At 38.1% G+C, this 26,800-nt stretch overlaps 1 protein-coding gene across 3 annotated transcripts in view; it reads right to left on the bottom strand.

Moving 5' to 3' along the window:
• Positions 1–26,800, bottom strand: part of Tafa1 (TAFA chemokine like family member 1) — a 475,053-nt gene that overhangs the window by 288,611 nt on the left and 159,642 nt on the right. The gene's annotated exons all lie outside the window — the stretch shown is intronic.

Raw genomic sequence — 26,800 nt, 5'->3', positions numbered from 1 at the left:
CCAGTGAGGACATGCAGAGCTGCATGGAGCTAGGCTGCTTCCTTACCCCCACTGCCCCAGGCCTATGAGCAATCCAGACCTCTGAGGAGGGGAGCTTCGTGGGCACCCCCACAGCACCACACCAGCAATGCCAGCCCCCAACCCCTCCTCTAGCCTCCTGGCTGCTCTCGTACCTGGATCCATGCCACAGAGGCACAGGGGCTCATAAAGGCCATTGTCCTGAGCTTCAGAAGATAGAGCAGAAGTCGACAGAAAGAGTGCCTCTCTCAGGCTCCTTGATGAAAATTGAAACCCACTGGAAAGGCGAAGAGACTCTGCAATAAAGGCATACCAGACCACCATGGTTGGTAAGTTGGAGAGATCACCACCTCCCATCAGAAAATGGACTACCTGCAGTAGAAACCTGCAGAGTTCAACCCTGCAGGAGATCAAGGAGCTCAAACTGGGCCTTGCAGCCAGAAATCAGCCTGAATCTCAGGGGTCTGCTTCTAGCTTGCTGACACTAATGGACTTAGATCTGCACACTGATGTACATGTTGCCTATTGTAACAGCAGAGACATACCCTGACTCTGATTTCTTCTTTCTTTTTCTTCTCTCTTTTTTCTTTTCCCAATTGTCATTAGTTTCAAAGGAAAGTGAGTACAATATGTAGCTTCCCTATTGCTGTTAGGTTGTTCTATTCTTGTCTTTGTTCTTTCATTCTGACTTTACCTCTTGTCTTCAAGAATTTCCTAAAGTTTATGTGATCTTCCTTGTCCACTGACCTCACTTCTAACCTTTCTCAATTCTATCTATCCCTCGCTCCCCAACTCCTTCTAAATCCCCATCCTGAAAGATAAAGTTGCTATATTGAAGAGTTTATTCACTATAAACATATTTTGGGCTGGTTCTTGATTTTGATTTAATTCATACAATTAATTTATAGATTAATAATTACAACAAATTGTCATTTTCTAAGGTGTGCTTGATGCTATTGTGTTGCTGAATGTATCTCTTGGACTAAAGTGTTGTGATTGATTTGATCAGTTGTCCTTCCTGGTATTGTGAAAATGAGATTGCCTCAGAGACACTAGAGACTCAAAATATAAAGACCAGCTATATCTGGAAGATTAACCCAGGAATTAAACCAAGGACAGTACCCCAACAACAAAAATAGAAATGAGAAGATATTTAAGCAAGGAACAAACACAGACTTCCAACTCACAAAGGCAAATTCTGGAGGAAATGAGGTGGAAAAGTGACCATCAACTGCCTGACACCAGGAACTGATAGCACAGGAAGTAGCAAAACCAATGAATGAGGCTCTAGAAAAATTCAAAACAGAAATAACTTCACAGATAACTACAAAGATGGTGAACAGAGTGAAGGACATGATTAGAGATTCTAGAACAGAAACAGATAAAAAATTAGATGAGTTCAGGACCATGTTTGAAATCATGAATACCCAGCATAAGAAAGAAATGGAAACCATGAATCCCCAACATAGGAAAGAAATGGAATCCATGAAACAGATTCAAGCAGATATCCAGGAGATTAAAACAAAACAAAACTCTGCTGAAAGTATACACAACACACTAAGACAATCCAAAGACAGAATATTAGATATAGAAGACAGAGTGGTAAGTCCGCGACTGTATAAAGAGAGATCTCTTAAAAATGATAAGGGACCATGAGAAATCAATCCAATAGTTCCTAGAAGATACAAAGAAGAATAATATAAGACTGATAGGGTCCATAAAAAAGCAGGAGACAGTAAAAATGACATGAAAAATATTCATAGAATTAGTGACAGAAAACTTCCCAAACAGAGCAAAAGAATTTGACATACAGATAAGTGAGGCATATAGGACTCCTACTAGACATGATAAAATATAAATCTATACCTAGACATATAATAATCAAGATCCTGGGAACCCAACCAAAGAAAAAAATACTACAAGTAGTTAGAGAAAAGAAACAAATCACAGGCAAAGGAAAGCCCATTAGAATCACAGCACACTTTTGAACACAAACCCTCAAGTCAAGAAAAGCCTGGAGTGAGGTATTTCAAGCCCTAAAAGAAAACAACCTCTGATCTAGACTAATGTATCCTGCAAAATTATCTTTCAAAATTGATGAGTAAGTAAGATACTTCTATGACAAAGAACACCTTAGAAACTTCCTGAATACCAAACCAGCATTCCAAACACTTCTAAACAATATCCTAGAGAAAGACAATGATGGTCACAACTCCATGAGGCCCTACAGAACAAATCCACTAGGCAAGGCAAGAAATTAAAGGGAGAGGAGGAAAAATTAGAAAGGGCCAACAACAGGACAATAACATGACAATGATAAGCCAATATGTATCATTTATAACTATCAATTTTAATGGCCTCAATTCACCAATCAAAAGAAATAGACTGGCAGAATGGATTAAGAAGCAAAATCTAACATGCAACTAGTTTAAAAAGAAACTCACAGACTGAAAGTAAAAGGATGGAAAACAGTTTTCCATCTGACAGGAACCCAGAAAAAAGCAGGGATATCTATTTTATTTACAGACAAAGTAAATTTCAACCCAAAACTTGTTAAGAGAGACAAAGAAGGTCACTACATCCTTGTAAGGTGAACAAGAGGAAGAGATGACAATCATAAATAAATATGCTCCAAATATTAATGCTCCCAACTATACAAAACAAATATTAAGGGACATTAAAAAACTGAATAAGCACTAATACAGTTGTAGTGGGGGGCCTCAATACCCCACTGTCACAAATAGAAAGGTCAAGTAGACAAAAAATTAACAATGAAATAGTAGAACTGAACCAAGCTTTTGAACAAGTGGACTTAATAGACATCTACAGAATGTTCCACACCACAAAATCAGAATATACATTCTTTTTGGCTGCATGCAAGTCCAAAACAGACCACATACTAGCTCATAGAACATATTTAAATAAATGCAAAAAGGAACTGAAGTTATCCTATGTATATTATCATACCATAGTGCAATTAAGCTGGAGATCAATACAAGAGATCACAAGAACTTCAAAAACACATGGAATTTGAATAACACTCTCTGGAATAACCAATGGGTCAACGAAGAAATTACACAGTTTTTACAATAAATGTTAATGCCAATACAACATACAGGAATCTATGGGACACAGTAAAAGCAGTTCTATGAGGGAAATTCATAGCACTGAATGCCCACAACAGGAAAACAGAGAGAACTCAAATAGAGAACCTAACGCTGAATCTTATACTCCTAGAAAAAGAAGAGCAAGACTAACCCAAAACTCATACAAGGCAGGAAGTTATAAAGATCAGAGCAGAAATTAATGCAATGGAGTCTAAGAGAATGATAAAAAAAAATCAATGAATTAAAGAATTCTTTTTTTGAAAGAATAAATAAAATCAATAAACCCTTAGCCTACTTTTTCAAAAAAGGAAAGAAAATGCTCAAATCCATGCAATTAAGAATGAAAATGGTGGTCACAACAGATCCACCAGAAATCCATAGGATCATCAGTACCTACTTTGAGAACCTGTATTCTAATAAAATGGAAAACACAGAAGAAATTGAGAGATTTCTAGATGCATATGTATTACCCAAGTTGAAAGAAGAAGATAAAAATATTCTAAATACCCTAATTGCAATAAGTGAAATTGAAGACATGATTAAAAATTTACCCCCAAATTAAAGCCCAGATACTGATGGATTCACTGATGAACTCTACAAAATATTTAGAGAAGAACTATTGCCACTACCTCTGAACTGAAAACTAGAGCACCCTGAAAAAAGAGATCAAAGAGAATATAAGAAAATGGAAAGACATCCCTTGTTCCTGGGTAGGAAAAATCAATGTAGTGAAAATGGCCATACTTCCAAAATTTCAAAAGCAATTCTAGGCAACAGAGACATGACAGGGTGTATCACAATTCCCAATTTGAAATTATAGTACAAAGCCACTGTGATAAAAACAGCATGGTACTGGCAAAGAAACAGATCTGAGGATCAGTGGAATAGATTAGAAGATATAGAAACAACTCCAGATATACTCAGCTACCTCATCTTTAACGAAGGAGCCAACCATCCTCAGTGCAGGAAAGATAGCTTCTTCAATAATGTGTGTTGGAAAACCTGGATTTTAACCTGCCAAAGATTAAAACTGGATCCCTACCTTTCACCATGCACTAAACTAAAATCCAAGTGGATTGAAGATCTAAATATTAAAACAGAAACACTACACTTGCTGTAACATAAGTTAGATAGAACTCTTAAAGACATTGGCATATGAAAAGACTTTCTGAACAAATCCTCAGTGGCATGGGAATTATTACAAAGAATCAATGACTGGGTTCTCATCTTATTAAAAAGCTTCTGCACTGCAAAAGAAACCACCAACAGAGCTAACAGACAACCTACTATGTGGAGAAAAAAATTTACCAGCTGTTCCTTGGACAAAGGTCTACTATCTAGAATATATAAAGAACTTAAAATAATCAGATTCCTGAATATAAAGATCTATTTAAAAAATGGGCATCTGAAATAGACATTTCTCAGACAAAGAAGTAAAGGCAGTGGATAAATACATGAAAAACTGTTCAACATCACTGGTCATAAGAGAAATGCAGATGAAAACAATGCTGAGATTCTACCTTACCCCAGAAAGAATGGCTGCTATCAAGAAATCAACCAATAACAAATGCTGGCAGGGCTGTGGGGTGAAAGGAACCCTTCTCCATTGTTGGTGGGAGTGCAGACTGGTGCAACCACTGTGGAATCAATATGGAGATACCTCAAAGAACTAGGATTAGAGGTTGCATTTGACCCAGCTGTCTGTCTGCTGGGTATCTTTCCAAAAGAATTAAAAGAATCATACCACAGTGATATATGTGCACCCATGTTTATAGCAGCACAGTTTGTAATAGCTAAAACTTGGAAACAGCTCAATTGCCCATCAACTGGAGACTGGATAGAGGAGATGTTGTTTTTCAATAAAATTGAGTACTACTCAGCTATAAAGAATGAGAAACTAGAGTCATTTATAGCTAAATGGATGCACCTTGAGGCCATACTCTTAAGTGAAATATATAATAGGACAAACGTGTAAATACCAAATAGTTTATTTGGTGTGAAAAACTAAAAGTGTAAATAAGTTTCACACTGTATAATTGATAATGCAAAATAGGAAGAAAAGGCTAAAGGAGTAGGGAAAGTGGGAAGTTAGGGGAAAGGAAAAGAAGGGAAAAGAAAAAATATGAGAAAAGGAAAAAATGGAAACAAAATCTTTGTAAATAAGGGAAGGGTAGAGGGGTTGAAGGGAGGTCAGCTGTGTAGGGGAAAAATAAGTACCAAAATATATTAGGTAAAGGTATAAGATCTCTATGATGAATGTAACTGTACTGCATACCTAAGAAGTACTAATAAAGTTAATGGAAAAAAAGCAATCAATAGAGGAAAAACTGTTGTAACCAAAAGCTAATTCGGGGAAAAAACAAATCAATAAACCTCTAGTTGGCTAACTGAAGAGAGTAGATGTGAAGAGACAGGAAGAGAAAGAAAGAGAAGAGGAGGGTTGGGGGAGAGGGAGAGGAAGGTAGGGAAGGAGAGGGAGAGGGAGAGAATAATAGTGGGACCTTAAGAATGCAAGGGTGGTTCAACATTGGAAAGCACAATAATCCATAATATCAACAAGCTAATGGTCACACGGTCATACAAGAGATGAAGAGATGCCGAAAAAGCATTTGACAAAACCCGACACCCACTCATGATAAAACTTCAGTGAACTAGCAATATATTCCCCTTGATAAAGAATATCTACAAAAAATCTAAAGTTAAAGTTGTACTTACTGGTATTAAACTAGAAACTTTCTTACTAGAACTACACAGGCTGTTTCCTTTTAACACGGCTTTTTAACACTGTATTAGTAGTACTGAATAACAGAATAAGACAAGATAATACAAGATATATTGATTAGAAAGGAAGAAATATGACACGATTCCCTATGGAGAAAATCTAAAATAACCGAACAAACAAAAAAACCCATCCTACAATAAGTAATTGTAGAAAGCTTGTAGGCTACAAGGTAATAGGCAAAAGTTGATCGCTTTTGTATATACCAACAATGAAATGGTATAATTTTAAATTAAAATCATATTATTATTTACATTAGCACCCTCCAAAATTTAATGCTTTGGTATAAATCTAGCAAAATAGACGCAACACTTATGTGAAGATAACTAAATATTCTGCTAAAACATTAAAGCACTAAATAAATAGAGAGAAATTCCATGTTATGGATAGGGAGACTCAATTTTGTGAAGATACCAGCCCCTCTCAAGTTGATCTACTAAGTCAGTACAATCACCATTGAAATCCAAGTCAGTTATTTTGTGGATAACGATGAGTTGATTCCAATGTGTATGTAGAGAAGCCAAAGACCCACAACAAATAATACAATAGTGAAAGAGAAAAAGTTGAAACTCGACTATCTCCTGTCAAGATTTACTATACAGCTATACTGTAGCAACAACTAGTATGATATTGGTGAAAGAACAAACAGATTCAGTGGAACAGAGATTTTTATAAAATTGACCCATAGATGTAGACAAGTCCACTTTGACAAAGGACAAAGATGACCCATTGAGAAAAGATAGTCTTTTCAATAGATGATGTTAAAATAACTGTACATTCACTTATTTAAAATACATCTAGATGTATGTCTTATATCCGTCATACAAATGAACTCAAAATGGATCATGAAATGTAAAATATTGAACCTCTTCAAGGTAATATAGGAGACAATCTTGATAATATTAGTTTTGCAATGACTATTTCAGTAGGAACACCCATGGCATAATCTATGAAAGAAATGCTGACTTAAAAGTTTCTGCTCTGCAAAAGGCCCTGTCTAAAGAATGAAAACATAAGCCACCAAATGATGGACCATATTCATAAGAGGCATATTTGATAAAGGACTTTTTTCTAATATATAAAAAAATTAAAATTCAACAAGAAAATAAACAACCTGATTTAAAAATAGACCAAAGATCTTACCAGACACCTCACCCAAGAAGATAAATACACAGCAAATAAACCTATGATAACATGTTTTACATAATGTCTCATCGGAGAAATGCAAATTAAAGCAACAAAAAATTATTACTATACACATATTGAATGGCTAAAATCAGGAACACTAACAACTCTAAATGCTGGCAAAAATGTTGAGAAATAGTATTCTTATTCATTGCAGTTAGGAATGTAAAATGGTACAGACACTTTGGAAACAGTGTGAAGGTTTCTTATGAAATGAAGCATATGCTTACCATAAGGTCCAGTGATTGTACTCGGGTGAATCCCTGAAAGAAATGAAAACTACATCCACAGAAAAACTTGCACACAGATTTTTCTAGCAGCTTAATTAACAATTGCCAAAATTTAGAAGCAATCAAGATGTCCTTCAGGTGAATAGAAAAATATACTGATAATTATTGAGTAATAAAAAGAAATAAGCTGCAGAGCCATAAAAAGAAATGAAAGAAATTTATTGCACATTACTAAGTGAAAGAAACCAGTCTGAAAGGCTACAGACTCTGTTATCTTAACCATAAGACAGTCTGGAAAAGGCAAAAGCGTGGAGACAAGCATTTTTAAAGACTAATATAAAATTTGCTGAATGAGTATTGAATGAACAGATTTTACATGCTAAGCCCAAGGAGCATGAATATAACAGATAACAATCCCTCTACCCTACAGAGCTTACATTCTAGCAGGGCTAGAATTACATTAACTACATCTAATTTCAGTCTCAGAAACATTCAACCCACCTGTATTAAGAAATAATTAAATCCAGAATGAAAAGCGACACTATATAATTTACAGATCTCAGCTTTCCCAATGCTTTTTATTTTCACTAGTGAATTTGGCACCAAGTTTGTCATCAGAGCCAGAAGGTAGAATATTTGACAAGTTTTGAAGCAAGGGCTCCTTCTTGCTGCTTTGACAAAGATCTATTTATGCCTTATCTGCTTGTACATTTCTGTGGGAGATAATTTTGAGTAGTCCCTGTCAACTAAGGTTAGATTTTTCTGCCAGCCAGAAAAACAAAAAGAAGCCCTGACATTTCTTTCTTTATAATTAGAGGTTGCTATTGATATGGAGAAAGAAGATGCCAGGGTCCTGAATTTTGACTGCAGCGTGGTAGAATGCTCATTGCAGGTCTCCAAACTCAGAAGAGTTCGTCCTGAATGAACTGTCATAAAACCTGCCAGGTAAAAATTTGATAATGCCTAAAGATAAATGTAATCCAATGAAGGCACACATTGCATACCAGACCCATTTATTTCTCTTAAATTTCACCATTTTATTAAGAAAAGCAATAAAATATGCTTAGAGAATACATATTTCAGCCGAACATAAAATGTTCCATTTGTGGACTAGGAAATTTTTCATGCACTGTGCTGTCAAATCATTCCAAATGAACTGGTGTACAGATGATCTCTAACATGGTAAGTTATTATACTTTTCCTTCTGTTGGTGACTATATATATTCATCATTTGCTGCTGAAGTGTAAAGCACAATTTTTGGCCTTGTAGAAGAAAGTGACTCCTTTTGAGGCTGTGACAAATTATCTAATATACTGGACATCCTGTATGCTTTCCTGTTCTGGTGTTCTTTCTGCACAAATGGAATAGCATTTTCCCTTCTGAAATCCATTCTGTACAGTCGGGTGAGGCTACCTCCACTTGCCCCAGGCAGAAGCTCAGTCTTCTATTTGGTTTTGATCAAATGACCCAACTCCTGTGGTCAAAATGCTCAGTTCAGTTGTTAGTAAATGACTCACACTCTTCCAATTAAAGTTCTTCCCGGACTGCTCTTAAGAAATTATGGTGAGGGGCCACTGAGCAGTGGCTGATGGTGGCCATGGCTAGCATGTTGTAAGAGTCAGTCTGTGAGATAGACAGACAGAAAGCATTGACAAAAGAAATTGGAGTTTCTAGTTCTAGTCACACTTTAAAGAAAAAACAAGTAGTAAAAGGAATGAGAGACAAAAAGATGACATTATTTTTCTCCCTATATATAACTAAACTAACCTCTCTTCATATTTTTTCTTACTATAATTTGAACTGCATTTCTGCAGCTTAAAGAGTGCTGTACCCATAATTCCAGCACTCTGGGAAACTGAGACAGAAGAATCACAAGGCCAAGCCCAGTCTGGGAAATCTAACAAGACCTTGTCTGAAAAATATGAGTCCGGAGACAATAACTCCATGCAAAGGACCTGGGTTCATTCCTCAGTATGGCAAAGAAGCATAGTAAACAACAGATTAACAAGACCTTGTCTGAAAAATATGAGTCCGGAGACATAACTCCATGCAAAGGACCTGGGTTCATTCCTCAGTATGGCAAAGAAGCATAGTAAACAACAGATGAGATGAAAAACAAACTTCGATATCACATTGACCTACCTATACATTGATTGACCGTTAGATTCACTCATCCAACCAAAAACTCACAGAACACCCACACGTCCCAGGCCTTGGGAAAAATAACACACAATTTCTGAAGGAGTTCACTGTGCAGGAAGAAAGGCAGACATACCAAAAGTGTTTTTATAGCACAATGAGACAGGAACTTCATTGCAGTGTGCAGAACACCTTGAGCGTTTAGCATCTGAGATAGTGCTCTTAGAGGCTGACAAAATTACGGAAGTCTACCAGGAGGACCAGGGTGCAGAACGATGAACATAAATATAAGTTGCTCATTGGTAGAAAAATATTATTGCGACTTTTGCAAGCTCAGGGGAAAGTTCAAGTTAATGAACAGAGGAATGTTGGGTCCCAATAGGAGGTGTTTATTCACAGATGACAAAGTCATAATTGTGTCCCTTATCCTTTACCACCTTCATTTACTACACATCTGTCCTTGGATGAGGGCCATTTTCCCCAAAACCTCAGCTCTGTAGCCTCTGACTCATCTTCTAAGAACCTAGCTATCTCTGAAACTATGCGTTTCTGATGTTACTGAGATCAGAAGAAGAAGGAAGATATTTTTAGACTTGTGAATGATGGCTGATACAGGTCCACACTTTCTTATCTGTGGATTTCATCCAAAACCATTTATCTAACACCTGTTATTTCCAGGATGGATGGTAGGAGCTAAGGAAAATACAGAGACACATATAATATAGATCTGTCTAAAAGACAGAGGAAAAACAGAAAAATGGAACATCATAACAGGGCTAATGAAAACTAGAAATCTCTGTGGCCTTAAACAGCCATACACAGTTTGGTTATACTGGGCCTGGTTAAGAGGAGGGTGGTTCTACCTTAACACTATTGCCGTCTTGGGAGGGATAATTTGTTTCTGTGAGATAGCTGTGTCCATTGCATTATAAGATATTAAACATTAGCCCTGGGTCCCCATTCAGCTACTTTCTAGATGCTAGTAGTATCCCAATTTGTGAAAAACAAAAATCATCTTAAGATATTACTAAATGTCCTTTAGATGGACAATCACTCTTGGCTGAGAATCATAAGTCTAGTGGTATCAATATTAAGAAACACAATGAGCCAGGCGTGGTGGTGCATGCCTGTAATTCCAGCACTCGGGAGGCTGAGGCAGGAGGATCGCTGTGAGTTCGAGACCAGCCTGGGCTGCACAGTGAGTTACAGGTCAGTCTCGACTACATAGTGAGACCCTGTTTTAAAAAAGAAAAAGAAAAAAAAAAGAAACACAGTGGTCTTAATCTTAATCTAGATTTTTAGTTAAATTGTGGTCACAGCATCTATATACAATAAATTCCTGAACTTCAGCTACTGAGCTAGGATGCAGATAGCACCAGAAATTTATAGAAGTCTCCCGGGAAGAGAGGTAGTATGAAGGCACCAGCTGCCTTATGTCTTCCCAGGGCATGGACTTGCTCCTTGAGGATTGAGAGGGAAGTTAAGGGATTTAACTAGTGACTTAGAGCACCTATTTTTATATTTAAATACATGTACATATATTACAAAGTAACCCAAAATTAGTACAAGTCTTGAAAGAACATTTCCAAATGCTGTGGGCTATTTAAGGCTCTAGTCAAGCCCCCCCTTCAGGCATGCGTTCCTTCTTCACTGATATTAAGAGAATATTGAAGAAGCACATGAGGACCCAAAAGTGGACTGGCAAACGAGGACCACAACTGCTTTGAGCAGGATTTGTAGGAGACAGAATGGCTGTAATTAAAAACTGACAACTACAGAGAAATCTGTGAGAAGACACGTACTGAAGAGCAATGCCATGTGAGACTACGCTAGAGAGGCCACCTGGGGTGACAAGGCCAGGGCAGAGATAAAGACAACATTTTATTTAGATCAGGGTACACTGTCACGAGGCATAGCAGGTGAGAAAAAGGGAGGTTTGTACACAGGAACAGGGGCAGCATTGTTTTGAAAATGAAATAGTGTGGGACAGGAAGGATTGGGTTGGATCCACTAAGGACACGGGAAGGTTAGGGAGGACAAGACCAGGTTTTCCTTGTCTCCTTTGGACTGGGGAATCACATCATCTGTACAGCAAGATGCGTGCCAGGGTTATGGGTCAATGGAACAGCCAGGCTTGTCAGAGAAAGGAACTCCTATGGCTGTTCTGCTGCAAGCTTTAAAAACATTTCCTCTTGAAGCAGAGCAAGCGATTCTGGTGTAGGGCTGAATGGAGGCCACAACTGCACCTCTCTCATCACTTAGCACTCCACAGCTAATAGTGAAATTAATCACGACAACACCACTCCACCTGTAACCAGCACGTTCGATTTGCCAGTCTCTTGCACATTAGACAGACCATCTCCCATGCAGCCTAAGAGACAGGTACTCATGCCACTGACATTTCAAAGGGGAGGAGACAGGTTTCGCACACCGAAGTACTTTTCCCCACGTTGCACAGATGCTGTGCTCATTTTCCAGGGCTTCCACAGAGAAGCAACACGACCTCAGTGGCCTACGACAGCAGGTAATCTCTTGAGATTCTGGGGGCTGTAGTCCGAAACTACATTCATTCTTACATGGGTATTGTGAGCCCCTCTCACCCTCCCCAAATACCCCTATTGCCTGATTGTTAATTTAGTTCAATTTTCTAATACAATGTATCTTTCATAATAGCACGGCATTTGCTGTTAAGCCAGTTGTCATCAGACTTGTCATTAGGATATCTGTAAAGAGGACTGTTTGGTTATTCTGATTTTTAAAAATATTAATGATGGCTATAGAATTACAGTCTCATACACTGAAAAATGTAAGTGGGGGCATCCATGGAGATTTCCACTTAATGATATATTAGCCACCGAGGCAGACTGGATTGCTGCAGTGACTCACTTTCCTGCTGCACTTCTACCCTGTGTTACGTGACTCGGCAGTGACGCTCCTTCCTGGAAGCCTGGTACGCACCCATACGTTAATGACGTGAGCTTTAAAGCTTTATTGGCTTTTACCAGTGGACCGGAATGACAGCGTTTCAATTCCAAGCCATGGTTGCAAGAAGTGCTATGAGATTCCACCAGTTCTACTGAGCTTCTGGCCCTCATCATGGAAAGAGCATGCCCCAGATAGACTTCAGTGTTCAACTCGAGTCACGGAATGAAGGTACAGAAAGCTGACTTGAATTTGACACAACGTCTGAAATGCAGCATAGCCAGCTAAATTAAGCCAAGATCAACTGAACCACAAATGAACCACATACCCACAGGCCTATCAATAAGTGTTTGCCATTGTTAGAAACTGGGTCTTGGGGTTTCTTGTTACATGGCGGTAGAACACTGAACATAAGATACATGCAGAAGAGTTCTGTTTATTTTTTAAATCCAGCTTTAACACATAAGTTTACACTTGGAAAAAATATAGTTTCTCTCTATAAAAATAATATATTCCTGTTGATTCATATAATAGTTCCAGAGATGTTCTTGCCTGGAAAAATGCTGTCTTCCATATGATAATTGAGAGCCATATGTCCAAGAAGGCAGCAGAGGAATCTAGCAAAATTCTTGTCCTTGGGAATGTAGGGAACTGTAGAAGCCTATGTGAAAAGAACAGAAGGCTCATTGGGTGTAGACGCGCTACAACTTGTTTGTTTAAACGTTGTTTGTTCATTTTATGTTTCAAAGGTAACATATTTGGAAATATATTCAACTTGATCTCTTTCTTCACAGTTTTAGAAACCTTTTAAACACAAAAATCATACTTATTTGAATGGTTGGGAAGTATTTGAAATAAAAATAAGACATCTCTCTCTTACCATAACCCATCCCCTAAATGCAACAGTCAATAACATGGTGTGTAAAGTGAAGATTTTTCTTAATCTGTTATTTTCTGATTTAAACTGGAGTTTATTTTTTGATTATGAGGAAGAGGCAGGTGCTGTGATCAGTCCTCATACTTAGTGCATGCACTTTAATGGTTTCCAAATTTCCAATCTACATAGGATAAAGATCATCATTTTCACCTCACCTGCCTTGCAAGTGCAAGATCCTCAGTTTGATCCCCAGTACTGGGGGAAAAAAAATCATCATCTTACTAAAGGTTAAGACCACCATGAGCCAGGTGTAGTGGGACATTCCTGTAAATCCCACCTTCTGGGAGGCTGAGACAAGAGGATCACAACTCCTAGCCTGGCCACAGAAATTTAGGGAGACACTGTCTTGAAATAAAACATAACAAAGGGCTGGGGACATTGCTCAATACAAGGTGTGGGTTCAGTCCCCAGCAGTGAAAGAAAAGTAGACCAACATGATCTGCCCCTGCCCACCAACTGGGCTCATATTGAGATGCTCTTCACTTTGTAGTCTTTACTTTGTAGCCATCTTTGTAGTCTCTGTGTGCATATTTTCACACTCTTTCCCAACTCCATCTCAGAGTAAATTCACAGTCAAGCTTCCCATCTCAGATAATCCATCACACCTCCTGGGATTCCTCTTATTTCCTTAGATTAAAGAGAGCCCCTTACAGTACCATCAGATCACAACCAGGGTAACGAATATATCAAGCAGGGTTCCTAAATTCCTCACTGTGAAAATTGGATGCCCATTATCATGTGGCTTATAGGTTTTAATTTATACTAACTACATGAAATAGTTTACTGGTTATATTGTGATCTTAAACTAAGTAGCAGCCCTATTTTTCAAAGTCCTCTCTCCTTTTCCTTGATTCTACTGTCTTTGATATAACTAAAAAATTATGTCAACTACAGAAATAGGGCAAGGTGATGACTAAAATCCAGTTTCCTTGTATGAAATTCGCCTACCCATAAACATTCCTGAAATATTTCACTCTATCAATTTTATGCATAATTATGTTAAAGCCAAACCAATTGAGAGACACAGAAAACAAAAAATAATTTGTTCATTAGTGCATCAAGTTTCAGGTCCAATTTACCTATGAAGGCAATTTGCTCCATTCTGCCTATAATCTTTGTTTTCCACTGCCTGAACAGGCTTAATAGATGTTTCAACAGCAGGCCCTATCTGTCCAGTGGAAAACTGTAAACTAATGATACCTGGAGTAAGAACTCAGATCATTGTTTTATAATTGAGGATTCCATAGGAAGGGTATTAGAGACGAAAGTAAATTACATAGAAGCATGTATTAGTATGTGTTTATTAGGGAACTTAAAAATGGGGAGATGGAATAAAGGTAGATCTACTATGGACTCATCCAAAGGGAGCACTGAAAATAAAATATAAAAACGGGCTTCTCTTAAGACAGGACTTCCTGGTGGGTGCCTGTGCAGTCCTTACCACACATCAGCTGAATTCAACCAGCCATGCAGACAAGGGTTTTAAGGTCCCTAGAATATGACTAACACAAAATAGGTAGCACTAGGATGTCAATGGGAGGTGAAAGATATTTGATAAAATTGTGCCCTAGTATATTTACTTTGTTTATCTAATTCATGTTCTGGTCTCATTAGAAACTCACATTATTTTGTTAGAGGGAATCTCAGATATACATTTAATTAGAAATAAATGAAAATTTTATTTCTTCCCTGGTCCTGAAGGTATAGTAGGAAAACAAACTTAGCAGCCCACATGGTGAATTTCCTGTTCCTTTCTCATAAGCTACTCCAAAAATATATATATTTATTTAGCACAGCCAGAGGCTAAGACTGTGGCCCTCAATTTTAATCTGTAGCAGAACCACATAGGTATCTGATAAAAATGCAGATATCCCCACTGATGCAAAGCAGAAACAGGAAGATTAGGACCCAGCCTGGAATTCACGTTTTACCCATGTCATAAATGATCCTGAGGTAAGTGGGCTGAAGAAGATATTTTGAGAAATCTAGAGCAATGAGGAGATAATGTTGGGGCTTAGAAACTGATCTCCCAAAGTATTGTGCTTTGGCATGCGAAGTACTTTGAACTGAAGGAAAGCAGTCCTCAGAAACTGAGTTTCTTTCTGCCCCTTTCTCCCCACTTTTTTTCCTGTTCTCTCTTTTCCCTCAAGACAAGCCATAGAAACAAGTTTCCTTTCTCAGGTCATCGAAATTAGAACCTTTTTTTACTCCAAACCAGCCATGAAACCTAGAAATATTACTCTAACCTCTTTCTGCCCTTCTGTGTAAGATTTGGTCATACAAACTTCTCTGATCCAACTCAACTGAGAGTAGGTTGCAAGACCTTCACTCTAGAAGGGCTCCTGCCGCAAATCTGGCAGGAAGAAATGCCCTACTGTGAGTCCAAGAAGATTTTAAACAGGTAAGTCCTGTGGATTTCCCCCACCCTGGTCAGTCTAATCACCTTTCTACCTGGCTGCCCATGCTTTGTGGGCCGTAAGCATAATACTGGATCCTTCTTCTTGGGGCTTCAGGTCTTTATTTCTGAAGGCTCCTATGTCATGCAAAACCTTGATTATATAAATCTATGATGCTTTTCTCTTGTGACCCTTTGTTTTTAACAAATGAAATGCTAGTTATAATCCTTAGAGTTGGTAGGAGAGGTGTCATACCTTTGGACCCTTACAGCAGTCCCTTATGGGGTAATTTTTCAACTTCAGTACCGTATCCTGCTTACAGAAAAGAAATCTCATGGAAATCAAATCCAAGGGCGCAAGTTAAACCATCTTCGGGAAGACTTGGAAACATTTTCCTGGTGACACGTTCCTATCAGCTGAAATCTTACTCAAAAATGTTTCAGCCTCCTAGTATCAGGAAAGCTGCTAGGCTATTCTTTCGTGAATGGAAGATAAGTTCTGATCAAATTAATCATTTCTTTCACTACAGGGTAATGTAGACACTAAAGAAGCTTTTGGTGACTGACAATGAATCTTGAAGGGAAAAAGAATGACAAAATGTTAGAGTTTCTTAGTATCTCTTTCTGACATTGTTTCAGGGAAGGAGCAGGCTGATTCCACGCGACTAATAGCAGTTCTTTGACAGAATCTCCCACAAGTAGAGAAAGACAATTTATTCACCCACAGTAGTTTCCTTTGCTCTGATTCATCATTACCCAGCAGCTTTCTCTCTAGCTGGGTCTTCAAAGTTCACTCACACGACTAGAAGAAATTCCTCTGCACCAGTGACTAACAATGCCAGTGGTGACAGTAAGAATTGCAGCAGTGATAGCAGCTATATTAATGGCAGCACCTTTTGTGTCTGGCATAATGCCAGGCCCTTATCCTGCATTATTTAATTTTATACTCCAAGGGTCCTGTGAGGGAAGTATAATCATTATGCTCATTTTAGAGATGGAGAAACGGAGGCTCGGAGAAATTCAATAACTTGAACAAAGGTCATATAGCAATTAAATAGACAAATTTTTATGTGAATCAAGACCTTATCCACTGTATTTCTTATTTTGCTCCCCCTTCCTTGATAGAGTACAAGTTGGTAGCTCCCATGATGAGCTTCCAGAGGCCCAAGAGAGTGGGAGATTCTCACTGAGGCCAGGAAGTCAGGGGAAGCAGAGCACTGATTGGGCAGTCATACTGGATATGTGCAAACTGGTGACCCACTCGGAACGCATATGTGAATAGGGAGTATATGAATCAGAGACGATGACAAGGGGACAAGGTTGGATGCTATTAGACAGCGCTCGGAAGCAACATTGAAAGAAAAAGTTGCTCCCTCTGCCTGTCATTTTTATTTCTACATTTTATGTGCAAGGAAACTGGAAATGTGGGTAAGAGCCACACTTGGGACAGGTAGTGCTAGTGACTGTGTGCAGTGCTTTATTTCTGGTCTTTCACGGTGAATATGCCATGTGCCTAGCCACTGTGAACGTGGCAGTGAACGAGACATGGCCCCTAATGTCACAGAACTTCCACCCTGTGACTTTACATTCTGAAATCTTAGGTCACTCTCCTGGGGCTTTCTTTGGTGTAAATGAAGATAACAATCACTTGCAGACATCCCGTTTGAAAGTCTGACTGTCTAAGGCTGATGGTCAGAACCTACACCTAGAAAGGCCCAAGAAAGTCACAAGCTGTCCTCCTTCCCTGGCATACAACCAGACCCCGGTCCAGGAAACAGAAAGAGCAGGGCAGAGTGTGCTCAACCAACATCCAAAAAGTAATCAGTCAGTCAAAAGAAGCATCACATGAAATGCTGTATGGCATCAAGAAGTCACAATTCCTTATGCACCATGGTTTGTCCTCAGGGCAAAAGAGCATGAAATTTAGATTTTAAAAATGTGCCATCATTTCTGTTTAAGATGCTTAGTTCTTTTTAATTTTTGCAATATTTGGTACTGAATCCAGGATCTTTGTACTGAGCTACATCCTCGGTCCTTTTCAATATTTTTTTTTCAATCTTTGGACACATCCCTTGGTAATTTTTAAGTTGCTTAGTTGAGCTCAAACATACAATTCTCCTGCCTCAGACTCCTAAGAATGCTGGGATTTCAGTGTGCATCACCATACCAGGGCTAAGTAACTTCATCCTTAATGGAAACACACTTTTTTTTTTTTTGCAAAAGTAAAAGTAGTTTCCAGAAGTATAATGTAGATACAACAGATGCAGTACTAGCTTTAACTGGCTACATATATTTAAAAATGGAATTAGATAATAGCTTTTAAATGTATATGAGGGATCCGGGTTCAAATGCTGTGCAAGAAAAATACACTTTCAATCACAGAGCAGATGGAAAAGGAAAATAATCCATTTTAAAAATTCTTTATTAAGGCCAATGACAATTTAAAATTATTAACCTAGCAAGTGATATAGGGAAATCAACCTTGCAAACTTATTCCTACTAAGACCCAAGAAAGTTAGGCAGTTTGAAATGTAGAGTTCTAGGATTTCCTAGCAAGTACGCAAAATGCACTGAGAAGTCTGACCACATTAGAGTGAAAACTTCTCTTCACTTTGAAAGCAAGCAAGCAGACACCTGGAAGAAAAATGAAAAGGCAATCCACAGAACAGAATATTCAATGCAAATAACAATGGCCTTTTATTCAGAGTATAAAAGAACTTGTAGAAATCAATAAAACAAAGTAAGCCGGTCCAGTAGAAAAATGGGCAAAGTACTGAAGCAGCAATCACAAAAGAGAATATGCCAATGACCAGTAATTACATGAACAAGGGTTCAACTTCATGAGTAATTAATAAAATGCAAAGTAAAGCCACACTGCCACCACAACAGTCACTCTAACGGTGAAAATGAAACAGACTGACAGAACCAAGTGCTGGTCAGAATATGAAGACAAAGAACTCCTGTGCACTCCTGGCCTCGGCATAAACTTGCACGGCACGTTGCAAAACTATGTGACGCTTTCTACCACAGCTAAGCAATGCTTTGCACAGAAAGACTGTAAATCCCGCTGAGAAGGAATACATGGCAAGTGCACCCCGAACACAAAAGCTGAAGTTCACTACATTGTTATTTGTAACAGCTCAAAGTGAAAAGCAGTGTGACAGAGGATTTCTAAAAATTCTTGTGCAATCATTTCATGCAGTGATGAATTACATCACCCACTATAATCAATTTCACAAACATACTACTGAACAAATAGAGTTACAGTTTATCAGAGCATCACGTAAAGTTCAAAAGTACACAAAGTTAACATAAAAAACTGAAAAGATAACCCTTAGCCAGGGCTTGGGGTGAGGAGAAGGTTCATTAAAAATCCTTCTTAGTTCCTGATATTATTTTATGTGTGTTCCATTTCTGGTAATTCATTAAACCATACATTTATGACTTGTACAGGCTTTCTTTGTGTGCTGCACTTTCTTAAACAGAAATGTTTGAAAGACCCCTTTGAGAGGCTGTTTACAAACTGAAAGCTATGTGGGGAGTAGACAAAGAGGCCACCTTTATGTTTTCTTCCATATCCGTACCAAATAATAACAGGCAAAATGAATTCAGTAGGAGCCTCAGGATTGCCAAAGTACTTGTAATTTCCATGAAAGTTTGGCAATAACAAAAAGTGAAGATTTAAACATGGGATGAGTATCTAGGAACAGCAAATTGGCTTGACTCATTGTTTTCACAAGTTTCACACATTTTTAAGAATCTGCTAATTATCCACAGAGGAAAGAAGGACAAATGATTTTCAGGAGTGTTTGTGGGCTAGGCTCGTGGTGTGTTTTGATGAGGCTAACTCAGAGAGGTGAGAAATTAATATTTCATTGAAGAAACCTTTCATTTTTTCAGAAGTCTGAAGCAATTAAACATTTGCAGTATTTAAGCGAGGCCTGGCACACACTGGTGTTGAGTGAATGAATGAGAGGGAGAAAGGAGGAAAAGAAATGGCCCAGGCAAGTTAGGCGCCTTTATGAAGGAGGGAGTTACAAAGAATTAGAAATGATTCCTCACTTCAGGTGAGGATGGGACCAAGATTTTCTAGTCACATAAATAAATCAGACCCAGAGTCCAAGTCATAAAACAGACAAAAGTTGAATTGCTTTGATTAAACTAAGTAATAAGAACCTGAAGTCTTGCTCTTAGTAATTGATGCCTCGAAAGACTTTTTAGAAGCATCTTTTAAATATAGAAAGATTAATCCATTGACAATTCTAAAGCATACTTTCCTTCAGTACTAGAGAGAATTAAATTTATTAAATCCATGATTTTCAAAACTGAAAATCCATGACAGACAGCACTAAAATTAGTATCATAAATGTGATACACTGGTAGATTTATTGACATACATTTATTGTACACCTACTGTGCATCTGCCAGTATGCAAGAGGTGAGATAGGCTGAGAATTAAAAGGAAAAAAAAGGAAAAAATGGCTTAATCTCAGTTTTCAAATCCTAGTAAGTATAAGTTTTTACCTGAGATTCTATTATCATATTAGTACAAGGGATTGAAATTAAACTTTGGAGAACAAATCACTTGGATGTTTGAAACAGCGTGAAAACGGAAAGACATGTTCAACTTACAGCCGTGGCTGCTCTGAGTATTTCCAGGGAAGAAGGAAGTAATCCACAGATTGTTTACAAATCCTGCAACAGTTTCTAATTGCCCCATGGCAAAATTTTAAATAATTATGATTTATAATTACTCTCAAATAGTAGAAATATATAATAGGAGATCCTCAAGCTGATATCAAGTAGGACCCCGAAGAGTAGTGGAGAACCTGAACACATGAACTGTATGATGAGACGCTTGTTGGATTTTCAGCTTTACTTCTAAGGAGAAAGGTCCATGCTGGTGGATTGACTGCCTTCCTAGTAAGTGCTGTCTTCCTCCGTGTGTGGGGGTGTTTGGCAGGGGGCAAAGTACTGAGGTTGAAAACAGGGCCTTCACACGGAGCTACATCGCCTGGCACTTTGAAATTTTCCTTTCGGAACCAGGCCTCACTAATTCACTGAGCTGTTCAAACTGGGCTGGAAGCTGCATCCTCCTGCCTTCACTCCCCGATGTCTGGGATCACAGGTGAAGCTACCCCATCCAGCTATTCTCCCTAATATCCTCTCCTGGCAACAAATTTGAACTAGAATCTGACAATATTTTGCTTCAATGTAACCTGTTTTAAAAGTGACCTATTTATATTAGGTGATGCTGGTATTAAATAGATGTAAAAGTAAAACACTTTCTTTTAAGATAAATTCATTTAAGAAAAGAATCGAATAGATTTGAGGCAACACGTAAATAATAGTACAAGTAGTTTCCAGGGTCATAAAGCATAAAAGTGTGGTGGAAATATTCAAGAATAGAAAACACAGACTTACAACATTCTTTAGTTTCGAGCTCATGTTTAGCCTCCTCCAAGCCACCAAACTCTATTCTCTTTCCAGCCATTAAGGATTTCTGTGTTTCAAACACACTCTGTGTTAAGAACTGTGACCCAACAAATGAGATGTGTTAGACTTGGAAATGTGCTTTCCCTTTCCCTTCCCCTCTGTGCTCTCCCTCACCTGGCTCTTGGTCGTTCTTCAAGGGACCCTTCCATTGACCCTTCAAGGGTACCTCTCTTGCTCCACCCTCTCATGAGAACTTGTTTTCCCAGCAACATGCTTTCACTGCGTGCTTGCTCAGGTCCTAGATCGTGAGAATAGGAACTTTTCCACAATTGTCAGGTACCGTTGCTGTCACATAGTGGAGCTAAATATGTATCAATGTATACTGAATAGATTAAAAAAATAGCATTCCACACAAAGAGGTTATCTACTAAGGTATTGTCGAAGTATGGAATCATAACTTTGTAAGCCTTGCAGCCCTGCAGGATTCATCAAACCTGCTGTTTGCTTTCAGGTAGAATTTAAGGTATCTTCAGATTGCTATCACATGACTTATGGGAGTGATTAATTGCATCACCATGTCTGTCCTCCGTCAATCATCTAAGTTATTATAAATGTTTTTGTTGACTCAATCATTTAGTTCTTTACTCAAAGAAAATTTTATGGAAAACAGCATAACATGCCTTTTCTGATGTCCAGTTCCTCTCGGAGGAGAATGAATGTAAACCATCCTATCACTATCCTAGAGAAAAACAGCTTAATGTTTAGTGTTTGGATAGGAGGTTGCAGTTTATGGTTTGGGTTACAGATTAGAAGCAATTATATTAAATTGTGATGAAGGGCAATATCTTTTTGAGTATATTAGTTTTGCATTACAGAAAACCAAGGTTAGCTCATTATCCCTCATTGCAGTTATCTCTGAAGCACATGGCATTATACAACACACTTGTGCATTCATTTTCCCTGATATGGTAACAACAGTCACAGTTTTGTATGCATGGATTCCCATTCTCAGAGCAAAATGAAAACTATAGAATGGACTCTGATCTAAGTAAAATGTGCTTAATAGGAAATGTGCCATCTTCGTCTCTGTATCACCAAAGTGGATTGGAAATTGCCACATAGGCAATAATGAAATAGTCCCTACATTCAAAAGGGATGCATGAACAGAAAGCTATGTTTTGAGAGGACTGTTCACGTCAAGGAACAGTCAAATAACCTTGTCTTTGATGGTTGAGGGCAGCCAATAAATAACAATAAAAGACAAACAGCATCTAGTAGAGTCTTCTAAATCATGATAGTTCCAATCAGAGTGTCTTTATTACATAAAAATATAGTTCCATTCAAAATGGGAACAGGACCAAGCTATTAACATGCACCTCACTTTATACCTCACCAGAGACAATGTATCTGAAACATAATAAGAAGTTGCTGGGCTGCTCCCATGCATGATAATGCATGGCTTCTACTTCATTATTTCTTAATGTCATGACATTGCTGTCCAATCCTGGGGCATAACGAGGAGCTCGAGATCTTATATTATCACTTTGTGAAGTCCAATTAAGGATCATTAACCTTTGATCTACTTCTCATACTTGATGCACAGTGAATGGTCCTGGGAAAACTTTAAAAGGTGAACTTGGGCAAGATTAGGCAATCAATTTTTCGAAGAGTTAAAAATCCTCCAAGCATTTTCACCTGAAGCAATGACGTAGGGAATGCTACTGATTGGCAATAAAACTACACACATACACCTCAGGTCAAATGTATTGAATATTGCAAGGATTTCAGGATGGGATAATTATTTCAGAGAGCTGGATGAACCAACTAATAGTAAACACAGCTTCGATAATTTGTTGCTTCAACCTGTCATCTATGAATATCCTGTCCCTAGACACAAATTATATTTCTTTTCATTTTTGAATTAATCTCACTGTGTTAGTTATTTTTCTCTCTTTGCTGAGCCAAAATACCTGACACCCAAAAGTTAAGGGAGGAAAGGTTTATTTAGCTCACAGTTTGTAGAGGTTTCAGTCCCTAATCAGCTAGGTCCAAGGTGGGGGGCATAGTGGATAGATATCACAGAGGAGAAAGAGTTCATGGCAGGCAGAAGGTAGCAAAGCAAGCAAGCAAGCAAGGGACAAGATGAACCTTTTTCTGTCCCTTATATTGTATCCAGGCTACCGGTATCACAGCAGTGCCAAGCCAATCAGTGGACTGATTTAATAATCACCCATCCTTAATCCTAGCATATTTAACCTGAGCATTGCCTAATGAATCAATCACACACCCAAGATTTAGCCATCTCTGAAAAAGTCCAACCTGTGACTGTATGAGGGTTTTGGGGGACATCTGTACAAGCTATAATACTTACCCATACATTTTGTCATAACATGTATAAAATATACACACAACATCCATGAAAGCATGACATTATTACTAAGAACAAAACTAAATTGGATGAAATTGCTAATAAATGTATACCACAAATAAAGTTACGTGTTTTACATAAGGTTTACAAAATGCAAGGTTTAAAGAAATGGATTAAGGGCTATGAAACACCATTGAAATATGCGTGTGAATATTATTAACAAATTTATAAGGAGTGCTAGGGATGTAGCTCAGCAATAGAGGGCTTCTCTAGCATGTGTGAAGCCTTTCAATCAATCCCTGGTCCTCCCTCCCCACAAAAAATACCTCTAAAATGGTGTTTAACGTTATTCAGGTAAATTTGAAAAAGTCCGTATTTTACTGGAATGAAAGAAATTAAGTAATGATAAAAGCACCAGGAGAAGCAAGAACTAATAACACTAGTAACTTCTAATTCCTATTTCTCATATTTCAATATGTTAAATTGCTAAAGTAGTTTTGCACAAAATACTAATACATTATGTGTAGCATTTAAAATGTAAATGTCACAACTCAGAAACTGAAGACATCACACAGAGCATTCCACATCTCATACATTTTTACCTCCAACCTATGCACAATAACTGGTTCAACCCAGAGGCTTTTACAAAGCTTAATGCATCAGCAATGGTACTATTTTCCAATTGAGAAAGAGGTTATCAAGTAATCCACTAAGGATCACACAGCTTATCAGTACATACACACAGCTAGATCTTTGAAGACTGGGTTTTCTCCCTGCTTGGCTTCTAACTTAGATTTCACCCTGGCTTACAGATTAAGGAGATGCAGATTCATTCTTCCTATTGTACCAAAGAATACAATTCCCATTCCCCTCCTTTTGGAGTGCGGCATTCTGAGAATTTTTTAACAGTTTGTATCTAATGTGTTTGTATCTAAGACATGCTTTTGATAAACAAATATATATATATGTGTGTGTGTGTGTGTGTGTGTGTGTGTGTGTATCATATGTTCTTTAACAACAGGATGTGTGCTGAACATTGTATGCAATTTCATAGTTGTGAGAATATCACAACCGGTTGAATATTCATTCAAATCTGGATGGTACAGGACAACAAGTCAACATAGCCTCTAGGTGCAGTCAAAAGATGCAACAAACACAATATCTGTAAAGCTGCCCCTGCCATAGCACTCTACTGCTATACACTACACTTTTGTGTAAGTAATTTTAGTATAAAAATACCAATGAACAGTATAGTATAGTAAACATATGGAACAGTAATATAGGCTTATCATCATTTTCAAGAAATTTGTACTGTGTCTAATTGTGCTGACATGACTGGAAGTGCAGTAAACTTGTTTTAATAAACATAATTATAAATACAAGAGCACGTGTGACACAGCACTGTGATGCCTGTGACATCTCTAAGTGACATCTCTCAGTCTTAGCCCCACTGTAATATTATGGGGCACCCATTGTATATGTGGTTCATCCTTGATCAAAATGTCAGTATATGGCTCAAGACTGTACTTTAAAAATAATAACCATATAAGCAGCATTCTGTAGTATAGAAGTCTTTTGTACCAGTTGATTCACTGCTGTGTGCTCTTAATTTATTTCATAGTTACTATCTCTAATATCACCTGTTGCCCTACAACTGCATCACGGTAATAGAAAAGTTCACCATCTTTATGCTATAAATTTCTAGGATGTTCTAATCAGTGCAACATCTTTCTCTGAAGTAGTGCATATGATTTGTCTACCGCTGTGTAACAAGTTATTTTGACATTTAATAGTTTAATGCACAGTTTCTGTGAGTCAGGAACATAGGTGCAAGTGAGCTGTGTTCTTTGCCTCTGCATCTCTAACAAAGCTGTAATGGAGAAACTGATCCAATGCTGTAGTCACCACGCTAAGCTCAACAACTCTGTTCATCCGTGCAGTTGGCAAGATTCAGTTCTGGTAGGTTTTTGAGTCAAGGGCCTTAGTTCTGCAGGGGTTGTTGGCCCTTACTGGGTATGCTACTCCCACCCACTTCAGCCTGGCCCTTTGTTTCCTGAAAGCAAGTAGAGAAGACAGACATGGAATATCAGCAAGGTGGGAGTCTCAATCTTCTATGACCTAATCAGAGAAGTACCAGGCATCAATTCTGCACTGTTCTGTATCTTTTTCATTTAAGAGGTTGCTAGGACCAACTTACACAAGGAAAGGAGATGGAACGTGGGCAGGAAAGCTAGAAGAGGATCCCTAGGGCCCATTTGGAAGCTGCTCCCCAAGTGGGTGATGTTACTGTTCTGATGATCACACACTTAACAGGCTACAGAGGCCAGGTAAGTACTGTAAGTTAATGAAGTATATGAGATGCTATAAAAAATAAAGAGCGATGACAGGACGGATGACAAACAAAGGAGCCTGTACCACCTCTAGAAGGCATGGATTTTACCTGACTACTGTTTTTGCCAACCAGGATTTTTTTTTAAGAAATGGAAAATCTCAGTTGTTATGTTAAATCACTTGGAACAACGTTGCCTGAGGAAACAAAACAGCTGTGTCCTTGTCCTTTGTAGCACCCTTTATCTCTTAGTTGCTCCGAGCTGTCCAGTTCCTCCATCAGTTCAGTTTGCAACAAAAAGCCCAGCCCAACATAAGTCTGACAGTTATAATTAAAATACTGTATCATTTAGGTAAGTGTCTTCTACAGGTTCCAACTTTGGTATACTGGACTTACAGTGTTTACCCATAATAATTTATTTGCACACACACACACACACACACACACACACACACACACACCCAATTAGCCAGAAAGATGGCATTCCAAATTTCAAGAGCATTATTCAAGCTAACTAGCCCCATTTGACTTCAAGCCCAATTCAATGGAAGCTATTTTCTAATCTTCATATGTGTATCTTCCAACTCATTTGTTTGATAATTAATAAATGGAAAACTCTACCATTGTAAGTTCAACCAGGAAGAGACAAAAAGCTAATATTTCCCTGGAAACTCCACAGAGAATACATTTTCTGTGTTCTCTCAGGCTAGGAAGGCCTTGAATAAGGCACTAGATAAATGTTTATTATTGCATTATTATTTAATAATTTAGCAATGCACAGAATGCAAGTAAAGAGTACCACCCATTCAATCTTTACAACTGCTCTAAAAATGCAGGCCAACGTGAAATGAGCAAAATAGAAAAATGAACAAAATAAGCAAGAACAACATGGTATCAACCAAAAGAAAATCTAAATGAGGATCCAAATTCCATTTTTATTTTGTGATATTTATG

The sequence above is a fragment of the Fukomys damarensis genome, unplaced genomic scaffold, assembly GCF_012274545.1.
Source record: "Fukomys damarensis isolate Sample0158 unplaced genomic scaffold, DMR_v1.0_HiC HiC_scaffold_28, whole genome shotgun sequence".
Taxonomy (NCBI): Eukaryota; Metazoa; Chordata; class Mammalia; order Rodentia; family Bathyergidae; genus Fukomys; species Fukomys damarensis.
This window is presented reverse-complemented; position numbering and strand designations above follow the sequence as displayed.